At 34.6% G+C, this 16,173-nt stretch overlaps 1 long non-coding RNA gene and 1 pseudogene across 1 annotated transcript; both read right to left on the bottom strand.

The window, feature by feature from the left end:
- Nucleotides 1-10,750: 10,750 nt before the first annotated feature.
- On the bottom strand, nt 10,751-11,753 carry LOC148690670 (uncharacterized). Its single transcript, XR_015956410.1, has 3 exons — nt 11,578-11,753; nt 10,924-11,056; nt 10,751-10,795 (listed from the first exon to the last, which is right to left on the bottom strand). It is a non-coding gene; the product is annotated as an uncharacterized LOC148690670 (long non-coding RNA).
- Nucleotides 11,754-13,093: 1,340 nt separating this feature from the next.
- Nucleotides 13,094-14,591, bottom strand: LOC148690669 (uncharacterized; annotated as a pseudogene).
- Between the last annotated feature and the right edge of the window lie 1,582 nt (nt 14,592-16,173).

Raw genomic sequence — 16,173 nt, 5'->3', positions numbered from 1 at the left:
TTTCCATTGGTCTACTAATTATTGTTTATAATTTAATTACAATATTTATTAAAAATTAAATAAAAAATATTTTTGTCAAAAAAAAAGGTTTGCCCTACGAAGAAGTAACTTACGTTGCGCAAAACCACTTTGCGCGACGCAGGTTACTTCTTCGTTGCGCAAACCTTACTGTCATTGCCTTGGCACGACGATTGGCGCGTGACGAAGGTTTGTTGTGCTAAGTTTTGCGCGACGTTTTTTGACTTTGCACAACGAAGGACCTGCATCGCGCAAAGTGTTTTTTGCACTAATGTTTTGAGCTAACTGTATGCAAATCAGCCTTACTCTGGCCCTGAAAACTCATGGCTCCACACAATCATTTGAAATGGCAAGGGCAAGTACTATTCAATATTTTTTTTTTTTTTTGAAAATGTTTAATTATATTAAATTTTTCAAATACAAGGCAAAAACATAGTATTACACAAATATAATTAATGTAAAAAAAGGCAAAAAAAAAAAAAAAAATCCCTTAATAATTTAACCAACTGCAAAATTGAAACAATTATATTCTTAATAGCATTCAACCTAGCAGATAAAGTCATTCTGACTTGGTCCATCTTCCTTTCGGGTGTATGGAACTTCCTTATCTTTCGCGGGAAGCCTTCTTCTCATGACACGATTTTTTTTCACTTCTCCAAAAACATTTTGAACTCATTGTTGAGGTGTCGAGACATGATCACCCTAGCCTTCCTGTCTTGCCTTTCTTGCCTTTCTTGCCTTGCAGCGGGGTCCACCTTTTCAATTTTACCGGGCCATTCTCCTTCAAAGAACACACTCCCTTAGCAAGAAAAATAAAATAAAATATGCGTTGGCATCGGTTTGACGTCATATTGACGTCGGCTTGCCCTCCAGCATAAGGCTGGGCTTCTCCTGCTCGGCTTTTGGGTGGGCAGTGGTTGGCGCACCACTTGCCTTTGCCTTATTGGATTCCGTGGAAGTGTTTTTGGGCTTGAGAATAACATTGTTGTCTTTGTCCTTGCCTTTGTCTTCTATCAATAGGTGGAGATGCTCTAAACTGACCAGTTAAAGAGCCTTGAGCTATTTTAGCCTACGCAAGATATGTCTCATTAATGTTTATTTTTGTCATTTTGTACAAAATATGCTCTTATAGTATCAAAATTTGAAAGGGTAAAATGTTTTCCCATCATTTATTCAATGCCTATAAATAAAATAACTTTTTCTTTGTCAAACTAAAAATAAAATGGTTTGCCGCATTGACGGAAAGCAATCATATCTATGCACTCTGGTGTATGTTCAACTTCCACCGATTTTTCTCTTCCTAATAAATAAATATCTAACTCATTAACACTATCGCTCTACTAAAAAAAAAAAAAAAGTGAAAGTCTTTGGTTTAGTAATCATTAATAATTTTAAAGCCATTGAGGGTCACGACTTTTTGTATGACAACGCATGTTGAACTGAAAAGGAGTACTAGAATGAAAAATGAACCTAAGGTTGGAACTGTTGTGGATCGTCAGCACTACGCAAGATTTTGGAAGAGGGTTGCGTTGGTGGAGGGGTGTCCGGAGAGAAGGGGAAAGAGAGTTGCAATTGGCCGAAGATCTAGGAAGTGGCCAGATTTTGGAATTCTAACTGGAATAAAAATCGGGAATGGAAGCTTGGTGAGTGGAGGCTCAGCTGACTTTATTAGCACTCTAATATTTATTCTTCTAAATATTACAAAAGAATACATACATATATATATATATATATATTAGAGTTTATTATGGAATAAAGTGGGTGGGAAATAGCATTTTAATTTTTTTTTATTTTTATTGTGGGTGAGATCATAATGTTATAGTCTTGCTCTCCTAAGGATCTACAAGATCATAATAAAGCAAAACCAACTTAAAACTCATGAACAAATAGAAAACTTATTTTCTTGTTTTGCTTTATTAAGCTATCAAATATTTTAAGCCTTTAGATATATATATATATATATATATATATATATATATATATAATTTTGTGGCTAATATGCCTTTAATCCTCACATGTGCTCAAAATTAAGACCTTAGGAGAACAAAACTCTATAAATATGTAAATAGGAAATAAGACATTAGGGTGAGCAGCCTCCTTAATTTGTGTTGTTTAATATAAATTTCGGATTAATTCATAATTTAGATTAGCCTTCTTCATCTTAGTATGCGAAGTCCAGGTAACAGCCATATAATCTTTTGCTCAAAATTGAGGACCTTAGGAGAACAAAACTCTATAATATAAATGAGAAAATAAGATATTGGGGGTAAGCAGCCTCTTTAATTTGTGTTGTTTAATATGAATTTCGGATTCATTCATAATTTAGATTAGCCTTCTTCATCTTATTATGCGAAGTCCAAGTAATAGCCATTTCGATGACATGTGACAAGAATAAAATGTTGCTACCCCTCGTTGACATGTAGCAATTAGAAAGTGCGTGAAATATTATCTTCCAAAAAGAAAAGGAAAATATTATCTAAAAAATAAAAATATAAAATTGGTTGAACATATTTAAATTTAAATAATTCACCTACCATCCATATTATAGTTTCAAATTAAATCAGATTTATGATGATTCTGATCTGGCTGTTGTTCGATTATTGCAACAAATTTCTGATAAGTAACCTCCCAAACGGCCCATGATCTTTGCATGTGATAGGACTTAATTGGTTAGCTCTCATTAAGTTATAATTAATATGTATCAATTATTTTTTCCTATAAATTATCAATTAAAATATGGAAGTCGGAATTTTTGTTGATTTCCATGCTCTTTGTTGATTCTCTGCATGTGTTCCTCAATAAAACCTGGTTTTTGATGTACAAATACTCTGGGTTTATAACTCATCAGTGTCTTAGTAAGACTGTGTGCATTAAAACTAATTGAAGATCTCAGGTAGGCCTACCATACACCATAATTTAATTAGCATATTTAACCATCTCAATATTTTTCTTGTAATCAAGGGTCAAAGAGGACAGCCAACGAGATCCCAGACGGCAGATGTAAATATTTTTCCTTTAAAGCTTTTGGAGTGCAAAAAATATTTACTTAGTCAAATCACTTAATTATAAAGAAACATACACTTTAATCTTGTACCTCCGCATTAGTACGGTAGGTAATTAAGCAGAGATCTGTACGTTGTCTCTTTCATTTTTTTTTTCTCGAACTTTCCTTCATATATGGATAGTTTGAATTGATGATTCATAAAATTGAATCGATTTTGGTCCAACTTAGATCCGGACGTAAATTCCACAAACACAAGAATGAATAAGATATTAATAACCTATGTTTGAAATCAAAACTTCCCGCCATAAAACTTATTGGAGATCACAACGGAATGAGTCAACAGGAAGGTTTAGATGAAACTTTTCAACAGTCCAATCCTTTGGCTGTTGAATAATTTTGAACTCAAATAGATTATTTATTAATTGTATCAGTAAATTATCTTTGGTTTGTTTTGAAGAGTTTGCTCTTCACTCAAACTCTACTTGTAATATCTATATAAACATTAATACAATAAGCTCAAACTATTGAGCACAATTCTGATAGATATGTCGTGGTTTATGTCTACGTTGGTGTAGATTCGTTTCCACTGTGTAAATATGAATTACATTATACAAGGAGGCTAGTTGCCTTTGAGAAAGTAGAGAGGGTACAGTTTTGGACTGAGAGCTCTCTCTAAAGCGAGGTGAGGGATCACTTCGAAAGGGCAAGGGGTTTCCTCCCCTTTTACAACAAAAGTCCAAAACCGAGAAGTTTTTCTCACTCTAGAAACTTGAGAAGCATTGTTTGTACCTACTTGACTAAGAGCGTCTTCACCCGTTGGTGGAGGGCAAGAGCAATTGGAAGGTAAGGGCAATAAAATTGTCTTTACGATTCACTCTAATCAGTAGTTACTTTTGTGCAAGTCCACCTGTTTGGAAGAAGGAAGGGCAAGAGCGATTACTATTAACAATTTTTTTTTAATGTTTTCTTCTTCTTATCCCTACATATCATTATCATCATAGATTTTTGAGTAATTTTAAATGTTTAATTTGCAAATGTTTTGAACTTTGTAAGATTTTTAAAGTGTGTGTAAGGTTTTTATTTTTATTTTTTGGTTTTTTTATGATTTTTATTATTTTTTTTTAGAATTTTTAGAGTTGCATTAATCATGGCCATCCTAGTTTCAATTTTTTGAATCAGACGCTCACAAAGCACCACGTGGCAGTGCTACAAAATTATCAAATTTTATTAATCGTAGAAAATCCAATGGTTAAGATAAAAGAATCGTTGGAAATCCAAAGGTTTGCAAGGGTGCTGAAATTGTGTTGTCACGTGGGTTTCTAGGCTAGGCTATCACATGGGTGGGGCCCTTCCTCACCGTCCTACTAATTAAAAGGGTGCAAGTTCGTGTAATTCTTGGAAGGTTGCAAGCCTTTGGCCCAATTGCCTCTTTAATTTTTGATCGGTGGAGAAAGTTTTTGTGGCTTGGAGGCAATTTAACCTAATTGCAAAGGCAGCAGAGGGACCGGTGGAGATGCTCTACGCCCAAAACGACCGAGCGCCAATGACTTTATACCCTCATGGACCTACTAAAGTTTTTGTACCAAGGCACCCTGCCGAAGCACATGAGTCTCTCCAACTAAGAGACCAATTGTGAAATCTCATCCTCGGAATTCACTATTTAAATTTTGTATTTCATGTTCGCGGTTGTTACAATGCGTCCCAAAATTTTGGCGTAAATTGTTTTTTTTTTTTAATTTGCAAAAGGACAAAATGCCCCTATTGGGCTACACGGAGTTCTATGTGGATGTTTTAGATTCTTTCATGTTTTCCTCATTTCTTGGCATATTAGAGTCTTTTTCTAAGTCTTTTTAGGTCTTCATTTACCTTTTTGGTCCTGAGCCTTTGTCTCGTAATCACATCTTCTAACCAAAGTGTCTGTAAGTTTTCATTTCACAGTCCAAACCACCTTAACCAATTTTCTTTCATTCTATTTTCAATTTTGGCTACTCCTACTTTACATTGGACATCCTCGTTCTTTTCCTGTCCTTTTTCGTGTGCCCACATATCCAACGAAGTATTATCTTCACTACAGTCATTTTGCGTACATGTTGATGCTTGACCGCCAACATTCCATGTCATAAAGCATTGTTGGCCTTATTGTCATCCTATAAAATATTTCATTGAGCTTTAGTAGCATACAAAAATCGCACAACAGACATGATGCACTATTCCACTTCATCCATCCATCTTATATTATATAGTTTAGGTATCCATCCAATTATTAAAAGTCACCAACTATTCAATTCTTTCTCTCTCTCCTTTTAAATCTCTCCCTCTTGAAAATGTAATAAAATATTAAAGTTGGATAATGCTAGAGAGGCCAACAATTTAAACTATATTTTGTAAATCATATGACGTGGTGGTTGATGATTAGATTATTACTTAAGTATTGATCAACGTGTTTTTTTTTTTCAAAACTTCGAGTTTTAACAAAAAAAAAAAAAAACCATACTATAACTTTATTTAATGATAAGAACAAAAGAAAGAGAAAAAAAAAACAAAAAAATAAAAACCTAACTAAAGGCGCGTGCAAAGAGCACCCAACCAATCCTTCAGTTGCATTTACTTTGACATAATCCAAACATATTTTATTCCTCTAAAATTTAAATTTCAAATTGCAGTGGGTTATGTTCGATTCAGAACCACATTTGGGACGTTATGATTGGGAAGGAGTCAGTCAGGTGTGGGCGTTGACATTGATCTCTATCATGTTTTTTTTTTTTTTTTAATCTTTTAGCCATGCATGATTTTAACGCGCGTGGACGTTGATTGATCTCTATCATGGTTTTTTTTTTTTTTTTTTTTTTTTTTTTTTTTTTAAATCTTTTTATTGCATTTTGGTGAAAAAAACTTGAAAGGACGAGCATCAACCGTTAAGTTTCATAAACAATGTAGAAAGTTTCATAAATAACGTCGTACCGTTAAGTTTCTTAAACAATTTAGTACCGTTAACTTTCATAAACAGTGTAGTATCATTAAATTTTATAAACAATATAGTATGCTTCATAAACAGTTTGTATGAGTGATGCGCAGATCTGCGCGATAGTCTTTTTTTTTAATATTAAAATTATGTCTTTTTCATTAAAAAAAAATTCCTTTTTATTAAAGTTTAGGAGTTTTTCATTAAAATTTAAGTCTTTTTCATTAAATAAAGCTATAGCATAATTTTTTTTATTAAAATAAACTTAGTCCAAGTCTTTTCATGAAAATTCTCTATTTTTTATTGGTAACACATTATATGCTGTGTAATTTTGATCTAAAAAATTGATCTACGTAACATTAGTCGTAAAATCATGTTAATATAAAAAGTTTTGTTGAAAATATTAAGTTAAACTGACTAGCATAGCACTATTCACTAACTAATTTAGCAAAAATTTTAAAAAACTCTTAGAGGTGCTCTATGTACTTCAACAAAGCAGTGTCTAGGTCAGGAAACAGCTAATTAATTAGGCTTTCATGTAGACAAGACGATAAAAAATTTAGACACGGAAACCTTTTGACAGATAAAATTATACTTCGACAAAGAAACAGACACCAAACATTTCGCATTACCATTAAACGTAAAATAACCGTACAGTGTCTACTTTACAACCATCATCATCATACAGAGATAATGACATGAAAGGTAGAAAAAAATTATGTAGTTCTCTCTAAAAATTAATTAGAAGTAAATATATCCAAATTACCATCATTCAAGGTAGTTTTTTCGGTTGGCGGCAGGACATGAAAATTTTGGTTACGTGGGTATGGGTGAACATGTGGGTTTAACATGAGCAAGCCCTGGGGTATCACATTTGACGGGATTAGATCCTCATTTTTTTTCTAAAAATAGAGATTAATTATCAGTGTCATTTCACATCGAACTTAAATGATCGGAATTGTCTATTTTGTAAGTCTTGATTCATAAATTATCTAAGCAAAAATTCAATTCAATCCTAAACCATTTGCCCATTTGATTGTCACAATGAAATTTCAATACTTCTTAGAAATAATGTTCGTCAATTCCTTTGAACTCAATTAGATACCTCAAGTATTTCCGATTTGGCTAATATTTTGCAAAAATAATCTATGAGGTGCAACTTGAAAAACAAATCATTCGAATCATTAAAGTTTGATGTGGTGTGGGTTTCTCTAGAACCTCAGTTAAAAAAGCAAACTGATATGCTCTCCCGTAGTTCATGAATACATGGGTGGAGACAAAGGAGGACCACATCACATGAAAATGGCTGATTGCATGAGCGCACACTAGTGCTTCCTAACCCACGTAAGTACTTCCCATACCAAGAAATTTTGGGTATCTACCAATAAGGCTCCACAGATAGATTAGTTTCTTAGTTGAATTTTTTTGAGAATGATTGAGCAAATGAGATGTTTGTCTTCACTACAGGGCTATATGATGGAAATGCATTGTTATTTCTCACTTTCTGGTTGTTTAATTTGTGATTTCTTGTTTAGCATGCAGCAGCTTCAATTCAATATTAGTACATAGAGAATATTGATACAGAAAAAGAAAAAGCTTTCTTTCTACGTGTACACAAAGCTTTCTTTCTACGTGCACATACTTTTTCTTCAAGAGCCTTTTTTTCAAGCAAGGATCAATTTGCAGGATATGTTATTGACCAATGACTATTTCGTTTAAGAGTTCAGTATAGGTCATTATCATTAATGAATCAAGGGGACAGGTTACCAATACCATATCACTTTTTTGTTTGGTTGCAGACATAATAGCTAGCTTGCCCATTTCAAGGTGAGTTTGTGTGGGAATGTCGTGTACGACGCAAAGCAAATTCACGTACCAAACACTAGTACAAAAAACCCTTTGCACAATGCAGGTCCTTCGTCGTGCAAATATTTGCGCAACGAGCCTTCATCATGTGCCAACCATCGCGCCAAGGCAGTGATAGAAGGATTTGCATGACGAAGAAGTAACCTATGTCATGCAAAACGGCTTTGCACGACGTAGTCATGCGTCGCGCAAACCCCTTTTTGTTGTTTTGGTAAAAGAATTTTTTTTTTTTTAATTTTTGATAAATATTGTAATTAAATTCTAAACAATAATTAATTAATATATGAAAATGTACATACAAGATGTCCGAACAAAAAAGAAAAAACTACAAGTAATCTTCTAGGTTTGAGACATCAGGCTACTGGGTATCGGCAAGGCTAGGTGGCTCTGAGGTTGAAAGTGGAGCAAGATGAAGTGTTGGTAGCAAGATTTGGAGGCTGGACATCTGTATGGCTAGTACAAGGTCTCTCACAGTCCCAGCATAGGTCCTCATCTCGTCGCCTTAGACCTTCATCTGTGCCCTCATCTGCTCTTCCTGAACTGCAAGCTGACCCTTTAGGGTTGTCACTTCCTCCTTCAATGCATCGACCTCTGCTATGTTCTACCTGGAAAAAGAGGCACCCGTCTCACAAACGCACACTTTCCCTATACATCGAACAACCTTGCCATGACGACGACCGAAGTTCTAATCCAGGACATCAGCCATGATCTAAAAACCTACATCCTCGGGTACCATGACGTCCTCGATCGGGGTCTCCGGGGGAAGCTGCGATGTTGCTTCTTGGAGAATAGCAATGCTCTTTTCCACCATAGCAACCTGTAATAAGAAAGAAAAAACATATAATGTTTAATAACAAAATATAAATAACCAATTGTCGCGCAAAGTTTTTTTTTTTTTTTTTTTCCTTTGCCCTTTTGCTTTTTAGTACAAAATAAATAAATTAAAATCCACTTAATTAGTAAATATATAAACCATTGAACTTGATGGGAAACGCATTGTACGCAATTAGTTTCAAGAATCGAACCGTCAAACTTGTTTGTATATACTTCAAGATCGGATATACTAAAAATCACAAAATACAAATATTCAGAGATCAAGTAACGAGACAAAAAATTATGACAGTTATAAACGAAAAATCATGATTTAATCGTTATTTTAACTCCGATTTTGATGATTTTTTACAACTACACTCCTTGACCCTTAATGAATACAACGAACTGATTCGATCATCAATTTAAAATATTTACACAAGTGGATACCACAAAATCTTATGTTATACTTAATGAAAGTATAAATAAACTCCAAGTGTTAGTGAATCTATTGTTTGATGGGTTACGCATTGTACGAAACTAGTTTCAACGATCCAACCGTCAAACTTGTTTGTATATACTTCGAGATCTCATAGGCCAAAAATCACAAAAAACAAACATTCAGAGATCAAGTAACGGGACAAAATTTTTTGACGGTTATAAACAAAAAATCATGATTTAACGGTTATTTTAACTCTGATTTTGATGATTTTTTACAGCTACACTCCTTGACCCTATATGAATACAGGGAACTGATTAGATCGTCAATTTAAAATATTTACACAAGTGGATACCACAAAATGTTATGTTATACTTAATGAAAGTATAAATAAACTCCAAGTGTTAGTGAATCTATTGTTCTGATGGGATACGCATTGTACGAAAGTAGTTTCAATGATCCAACTATCAAACTTGTTTGTATATGCTTCGCGATCGCATAGCCAAAAATAAAAAAAAGCAAACATTCATACATCCCTTTTCAACGATTATAGACGTTATTTAACGGTAGTTTTAACTCCGATTTTGATGATTTTTTACAGCTATGCTCCTGGATCCTATATGAATACAATGAACTAATTTGATCGTCAATTTAAAACATTTACACAAATGGATACCACAAAAGAAAAAGACAACGCAAGAACCCCAAAAGAAAAGCAAAAGGAAGGAAAATAAAATAAAATAAAAAATAAAAAACTTTGCACGACGTAGGTAAAACTGGGTTGCACAAAGTTGTTTTTTTTTTTTTTTTTTTTCCTTTACCCTTTGGTTTTGAGTACAAAATAACTAAATTAAAATCTACTCAGTAAATATATACCATTGAACTTGATGGGAAACACATTGTACGAAATTAGTTTCAACGATCCAACCGTCAAACTTGTTTGTATATACTTTGAGATCGCATATGCCAAAAATTGCAAAAAACAAACATTCAGAGATCAAGTAACAGGACAAAACTTTTTGATGGTTAGAAACGAAAAATCACGATTTAACGGTTATTTTAACTCCGATTATGATGATTTTTTTACAGCTACACTCCTTCACCCTATATGAATACAACAAACTGATTCGATCGTCAATTTAAAATATTTACACAAGTGGATACCACAAAATCTTGTAAAAAAAAAACAACAGACTAGGATTGGTGTTAGCTGCCCTTCGAGATCAAGTAGGCCCTTAGCAAAAGCAGCTATAAACATCTGTAAACAAATATCTTGTAAATAATGTGACTTATAAATGATGAAAATTTTAGGGGTTAATGACCATTACAATAAGGCAAATTACTTCATTTAAATAGAGATCAAATATAACAAGAAGAAAAAAGAGCAATATACAAAAAATATATAAACCCATGGGCACTAATGAGACTATACCTGCACACGGTCCTCATCAGAGCTGTAGATTTTAAGATCATGCCGGTACCTTCACCTGCAATTGTGTACAAATTCATTATGAGAAATACCCAAAGAAAATAATTTTGCAACCTTGTAGACAAAGTTGACTATCGTAAAAGCAAAATCTTCAAGATATATGTTCTCCAGCAAACAGGCAAACATGTCGATACTAGAAAAATGAAAGGACATGTGACTATTACCTGGATACATATTATTTGGAAAATATTTACCCAGCTCCTCAGCCTGCAAACAAGTGAAAGGATAAAAGAATAAAAACAAGAAAAATGAAATATAACACTGTGATTTCAGGACAATGAGGGCTCTAGAATTACAATCTAGAAGCACATGAACAAAACAAAAATCAATCAAACCTGCTTTCTTCCAGCATGTGTAAGGACACCCCCATATTTAAGAACCATCAAAGCTTCAACTGGGCGTTGTTCCTCACCTTCACCATTACTTTTTGCCACTTTAACCCACTTTAGTGGCTTTAGTTGAACCTTCCTATAAATGCCAGAGAAATAGCTCCCCTTGATAAACATAGGCATGAAAACAGCACATAATTATAACCATGACGCGGTATAACAGTGTATCAAAACAATTCTGAAGAACAAGATTAAACATTTTGGCAACTAGTCAATCTTTATACGACACCGATCCAACACAATTAGCTTCATTTAGCACATGTTTTCAGCCCCATTTTGAGTATCAGTAACTAACTTAGATGATACAGTGTAAGTAATCTTATAAAATCAATCCAGATTGATTTATGAAAAGAATGTTACATTACAAAATAAGTGACCATTCCCCTAATAGTTCGTGGAAGTAGTAAAAGTGTTAGACTAGAAGCCATTTCACTTTCTATTGAGAATTGCAAGACAAAATGAATCAATAAGCAATAAACTCATATTAAAATTATACTACATGAATCTATAAAGCACAAAGGTAAATTCAATTCTTGATGAAAAAAGAAAAAGAAAGAGAAATTATAACTAAATACATTGAAATACAAATAAAATAGATACCTCCTCAAGCACTGCTTTAACTTGACGAAGCTTTTCAGCATGTTCAATGTCTTCTGCCTCACTATCACTTTCTCGACCTGGTCTAGACAATGTAAAGAGTCCTCATTAATTAAGAACCCTCACCAGTGCAATCATATGAGAACCAACTAACAAAGATAATTAGGGTGTTTCCTGTTATGCCTTTAAACATGAATTTCAAAGAATGGGAAAAGGGGTAGAAGGTGAGTTTCATACGATTACATCACCAATTATTTGTTATGACTTTAATGCACGAATAATAATGTAAATCCAAAAATCAGAAGCAAAATTAGCAAATGTATTGAATGCCCAAAAAAAAAAAAAAAAACTAATCAGAGAAATACCTGATCAAAGAATGGAGACGATCAGATGATTTGTTGGAAATATTAGTGTGGGTAGATGAGAAGCGGTGTTAAACCCTCAGCCTCCTGCTTTTTCCTTTACAAGTTTATATTAGTCCTCATCCGAACTACAATAATAACTCTCGCTATCCTCACTACTATCATTTCCAGATTCCCATTTGTTCTCATCTTCATTTGCCTCTTCCGGTGCATTGTATTGGTCAACAATGTTGTCGTCGTTGTCATGATGATCTAGTTCCTGAATATTATATAGCCATCTTCGATCAATCTTCTGAACAACTTTCCAACCATTGCCGACTTTAGGGTCGTCTAGATAGAATATTTGTTTCGCCACAGTTGCCAAAATGTATTGGTCTTCATAGTACCAATGTCTTGTAGTGTTTACTGATAGTAAACCATGGTCTCGCTTAACACTCATTCGATTATGTGGGTTTGTATCAAACCAAAGACAATTAAACAGTATCACTTGACACCTGTCTTTGTAAAGCAATTGTACTACACTAGTTAGTTTGTCTTCATTGTCGCCCGTACCCGGGACATGGACACCATTATTTTGAGTAGACGACTTGTCATCACATGTTGCCCCAAAGAACTTGATCTCGTTGACATGACAACCTAAGAACAATTCAACGTGAAGCGGTCCTCTTGCCAAGTTATATAATTCTTCATCGTAAGAAGGTGAATTCAATTCCTTCAATTTGTTCATCCAATATAACATATACAAAAAGTTAACCTGTTAGTGAAAGAAATCTAGAGATAGGCATGAACAAGTTGGAAAATATGCTCAATTCAAACAACATACAACTTACATGTGCATGAAACCACGAAGGAAACAAGTCACGGTGCTTCTTGGCATATAAATGTGAAGGATGTTCTCGCTTCATCAACTGTTCATTCTCTTCAAGGTATGGCAAAATCTCGTCACAATTGTTGAGTATGAACCAATGCGCTACCCCCATGTCCTTTTTGGTAAACAATTCACCTTTTACAGGATCGCTGAATGGTCGCGCAATTTGGGCAAAAACAGACAGTTTCTTTTTTCTGACACCATCGTCATTATTGCGTTGAGGATGATTGAAAGCTGTCTCAACATCTTGAAGATACATTGCACAAAAAGTAAGTGACTCATATACAACTCATGCCTCCACAAGTGATCCTTTGGGCTTTGCCCTGTTTCGGACACACTTTTTCAACTCACCAAGATATCTGCACAAATAAAAGGTATGCTACAAATTATTCAAAGCGTTCGTTGATCATGAATCTGTTTCACATATATATATAGACGCTTAATTAAGTACCTTTCTATTGGATACATCCATCGACAGTTCACTAGTCCGGCAAGCAATGCCTCATCTAGCAAGTGAATCATCAAGTGAATCATACTTGTAAGGAAAGCTAGGGGAAATATTTGTTCAAACTTGCATAAGACGTTCACAATATCATCCTACAATTGTTTAACATCCGACTTCCACAAACACTTTGCAGTCAACTGCGAAAAAAATCTTGACAACAACACGATTGGTTTCACCACATCAAGAGGCAATAAGTGTCAAATACCAACCGGAAGAAGGCATTGGAGTATCACATGACAGTCATGACTCTTCATATTTGAAAATTTGCACCCGTTCACATTCACGCAACGCGAAATATTGGAAGCATACCTATCTGGAAACTTTAGAGAAGAAATAAAGTTGAAAAACTCTTTCTTCACATTTGACTTAACTGTAAAAAAGGGATGGCCTTTCTTCAATGTACCACTGACTCTCTTCATCCACAAGGATGACCTAATGCCCATTCGTTCCAAATCGAGGCGAGCTTCGATCGTATCTTTCATTTTTCCTTCAATGTCTAGAATTGTCTCGACTAAAGTATCAAACACATTTTTCTCACATCAAGGTTATGTCTCAATTTTAACTTTGACCAGTACAAGAACTCAAATAACATACTCTTGTGGGTCCAGTTCAAATGTGTAGTTGGTCTGGGCTTACTAACCCCTTTCCCGAAATGACTAAATTCCAAATGGTTTAATTGATCCAAAATCTCATCTTCGGACCATTCTTTTGGTCTTGGTCGAGTCTCTTTTGTGTCGTGGAAGGCTTTATCGTGTTGACGCCACTCGTTGTCCTAAGGGAGTCATCTATGATGACCAAGATAACAAACTTTTCTCGCATGCCAAGACAATGTTACGTTTTCCTTGCATATTGGACATGCCAAATAACCCTTAGTCATCCACCCAGAAACCATTGCATACGTGGGAAAATCGTTTAATGTCCACATCACTGCTGCTCGCATGGTGAACATCTGCCTAGTATATTTATCGTATGTACAAACACCGTTTTCCCATAAATCTTTTAGCTCATCAACTAACGGCCCCAAATAAACATCAATGGACTTTCCTGGATCTTCGTTAATTAATAGAGTCAACATCATATATTCTTTTTTCATGCACTTCCAAGGTGGCAGATTATAAGGAAACACGACGACCAGCCAAGTGCTATGGATTTGGTTTAAAACTCCGAACAGATTAAATCCGTCAATGGCAAGTCCCAATCTGACATTGCGCGGGTTAACTGCAAAATCAGGGTACATCCGATTGAATTCTTTTCATGCCTCTCCATATGCAGGATGCCTCATAACATCGTCATTTACCCGTCCTTCTTTATGCCATCTCATGTCGGTTGCGTATGCATCGACATGTACAATCATTGCAACCTAAGGTTCAATGGAAGATAACACATTACTTTTTATGGAATCTTGGTCTTTCTATTTTATGATGTCATTTTAAACCTCGGCTCATTGCAGATAGGGCATTTATCCAACTGTTTGTTCTCCTTACAGAACAATATACAATTATTTATACATGTGTGAATTTTTTCATACCCCAATCCGAGACCCTTCAACACTTTTTGGGCACTTTTATGATCTTCAGTAAACAATTCTCCTTTGGAAGCATCCTCTTGATAACTTCCAAAAAGTAATCAAAACACTTATTTGACAAACAAAACTTGATCTTGCCATGCATCAACTCCACAATTACTGTGAGCACCGAAAAGTTCTCGCAACCCAGATATAATTCTTGCTTGGCATTTTTCAATAGTTTTTCATAGTTTTTGAATGCCTCACTGTCCATGGTTGGACGGCCGTCATCTCCCCCTTCCTGATTGGTGTTGCTCGAGGCGTATGGATAAACGTCATTTAGAATATTCATAACTTGTTCACTAGGATCCACATTAGATTCAATAGTCTCTACTTGTGTCACGTATGAAGACGAAGCTTGGTCTAATCGTTCTCCATGATGATACCAAGTAGTATAGGTCTCCATCATCTCATTTGTTACTAAATGAAATCAAACATTTTCGAATATTTCCCACATTGAGTTGTTGCACCTCCTACATGGACATCGGATATGAGTTGAACCTAGGTTATGTCTAGTTGCGAATTCAATGAACTCATATATTCCATCCAAGTACTCAACAACACATCTATTATGATTATGTATCCACTATCTGTCCATTTTGTCTGAAATCCCAATAAAAGTACAAGAATTACAACAACTTCAACTATTGTCTTGTCACCTTATTCCTCTAGTAAGGGTCATATCCCATTCAGGAATGCACAGTTATGTGCTGTAATTTACGATTCCAATGGATTAAATTTTAACGTGGATTAATTTCGGCAGCATCTCCTTACAGTTCTTCAAGTGCACGCCGTAGATACATAATATTCACCATGTACTCGAAGAACATCAAGAAATGTTACCAAATTTTCCACTATCGAAACCTAATCCGTGAACCGCAAACTACAACACATAACTATGCATTCCCAAACTGTCCAAAAAGTGGAACAATTCAAGAATTAATTGGACCGCAGTCATGCTTTCGCATCCATACACGAAATCCAACTAATTCTCAAACGGGAAGCTAAGCTTTTCTTGAAAAAAGTGTACGAACTTAAGTAGTATTAACTTCGTACAACATAAAACAATTTTGTACTTGATGTACACAAATATGTGCATACGAATAAATTAAATCACAATAATTAGTGAAACTAAATAAAATAGATACAAACTATTAACCCTTCTAAACTATAATGTTGATGGCCTTAGTTTTTATTTGTTTATACTAATTTTAACATAGAATACACATATTCTAGTTAGTTACACTCTAGTAATTTTGGTGGTGAGATAAATGTAGTGTTAGAATATTGATAGGAGCAT

Source organism: Pyrus communis, chromosome 15 (genome assembly GCF_041283825.1).
Source record: "Pyrus communis isolate YQ-2024b chromosome 15, ASM4128382v1, whole genome shotgun sequence".
In the NCBI taxonomy this organism is placed as follows: domain Eukaryota; kingdom Viridiplantae; phylum Streptophyta; class Magnoliopsida; order Rosales; family Rosaceae; genus Pyrus; species Pyrus communis.
Note: the sequence above shows the minus strand (reverse complement) of the source record. Positions and strands in the feature narration are given on the sequence as shown.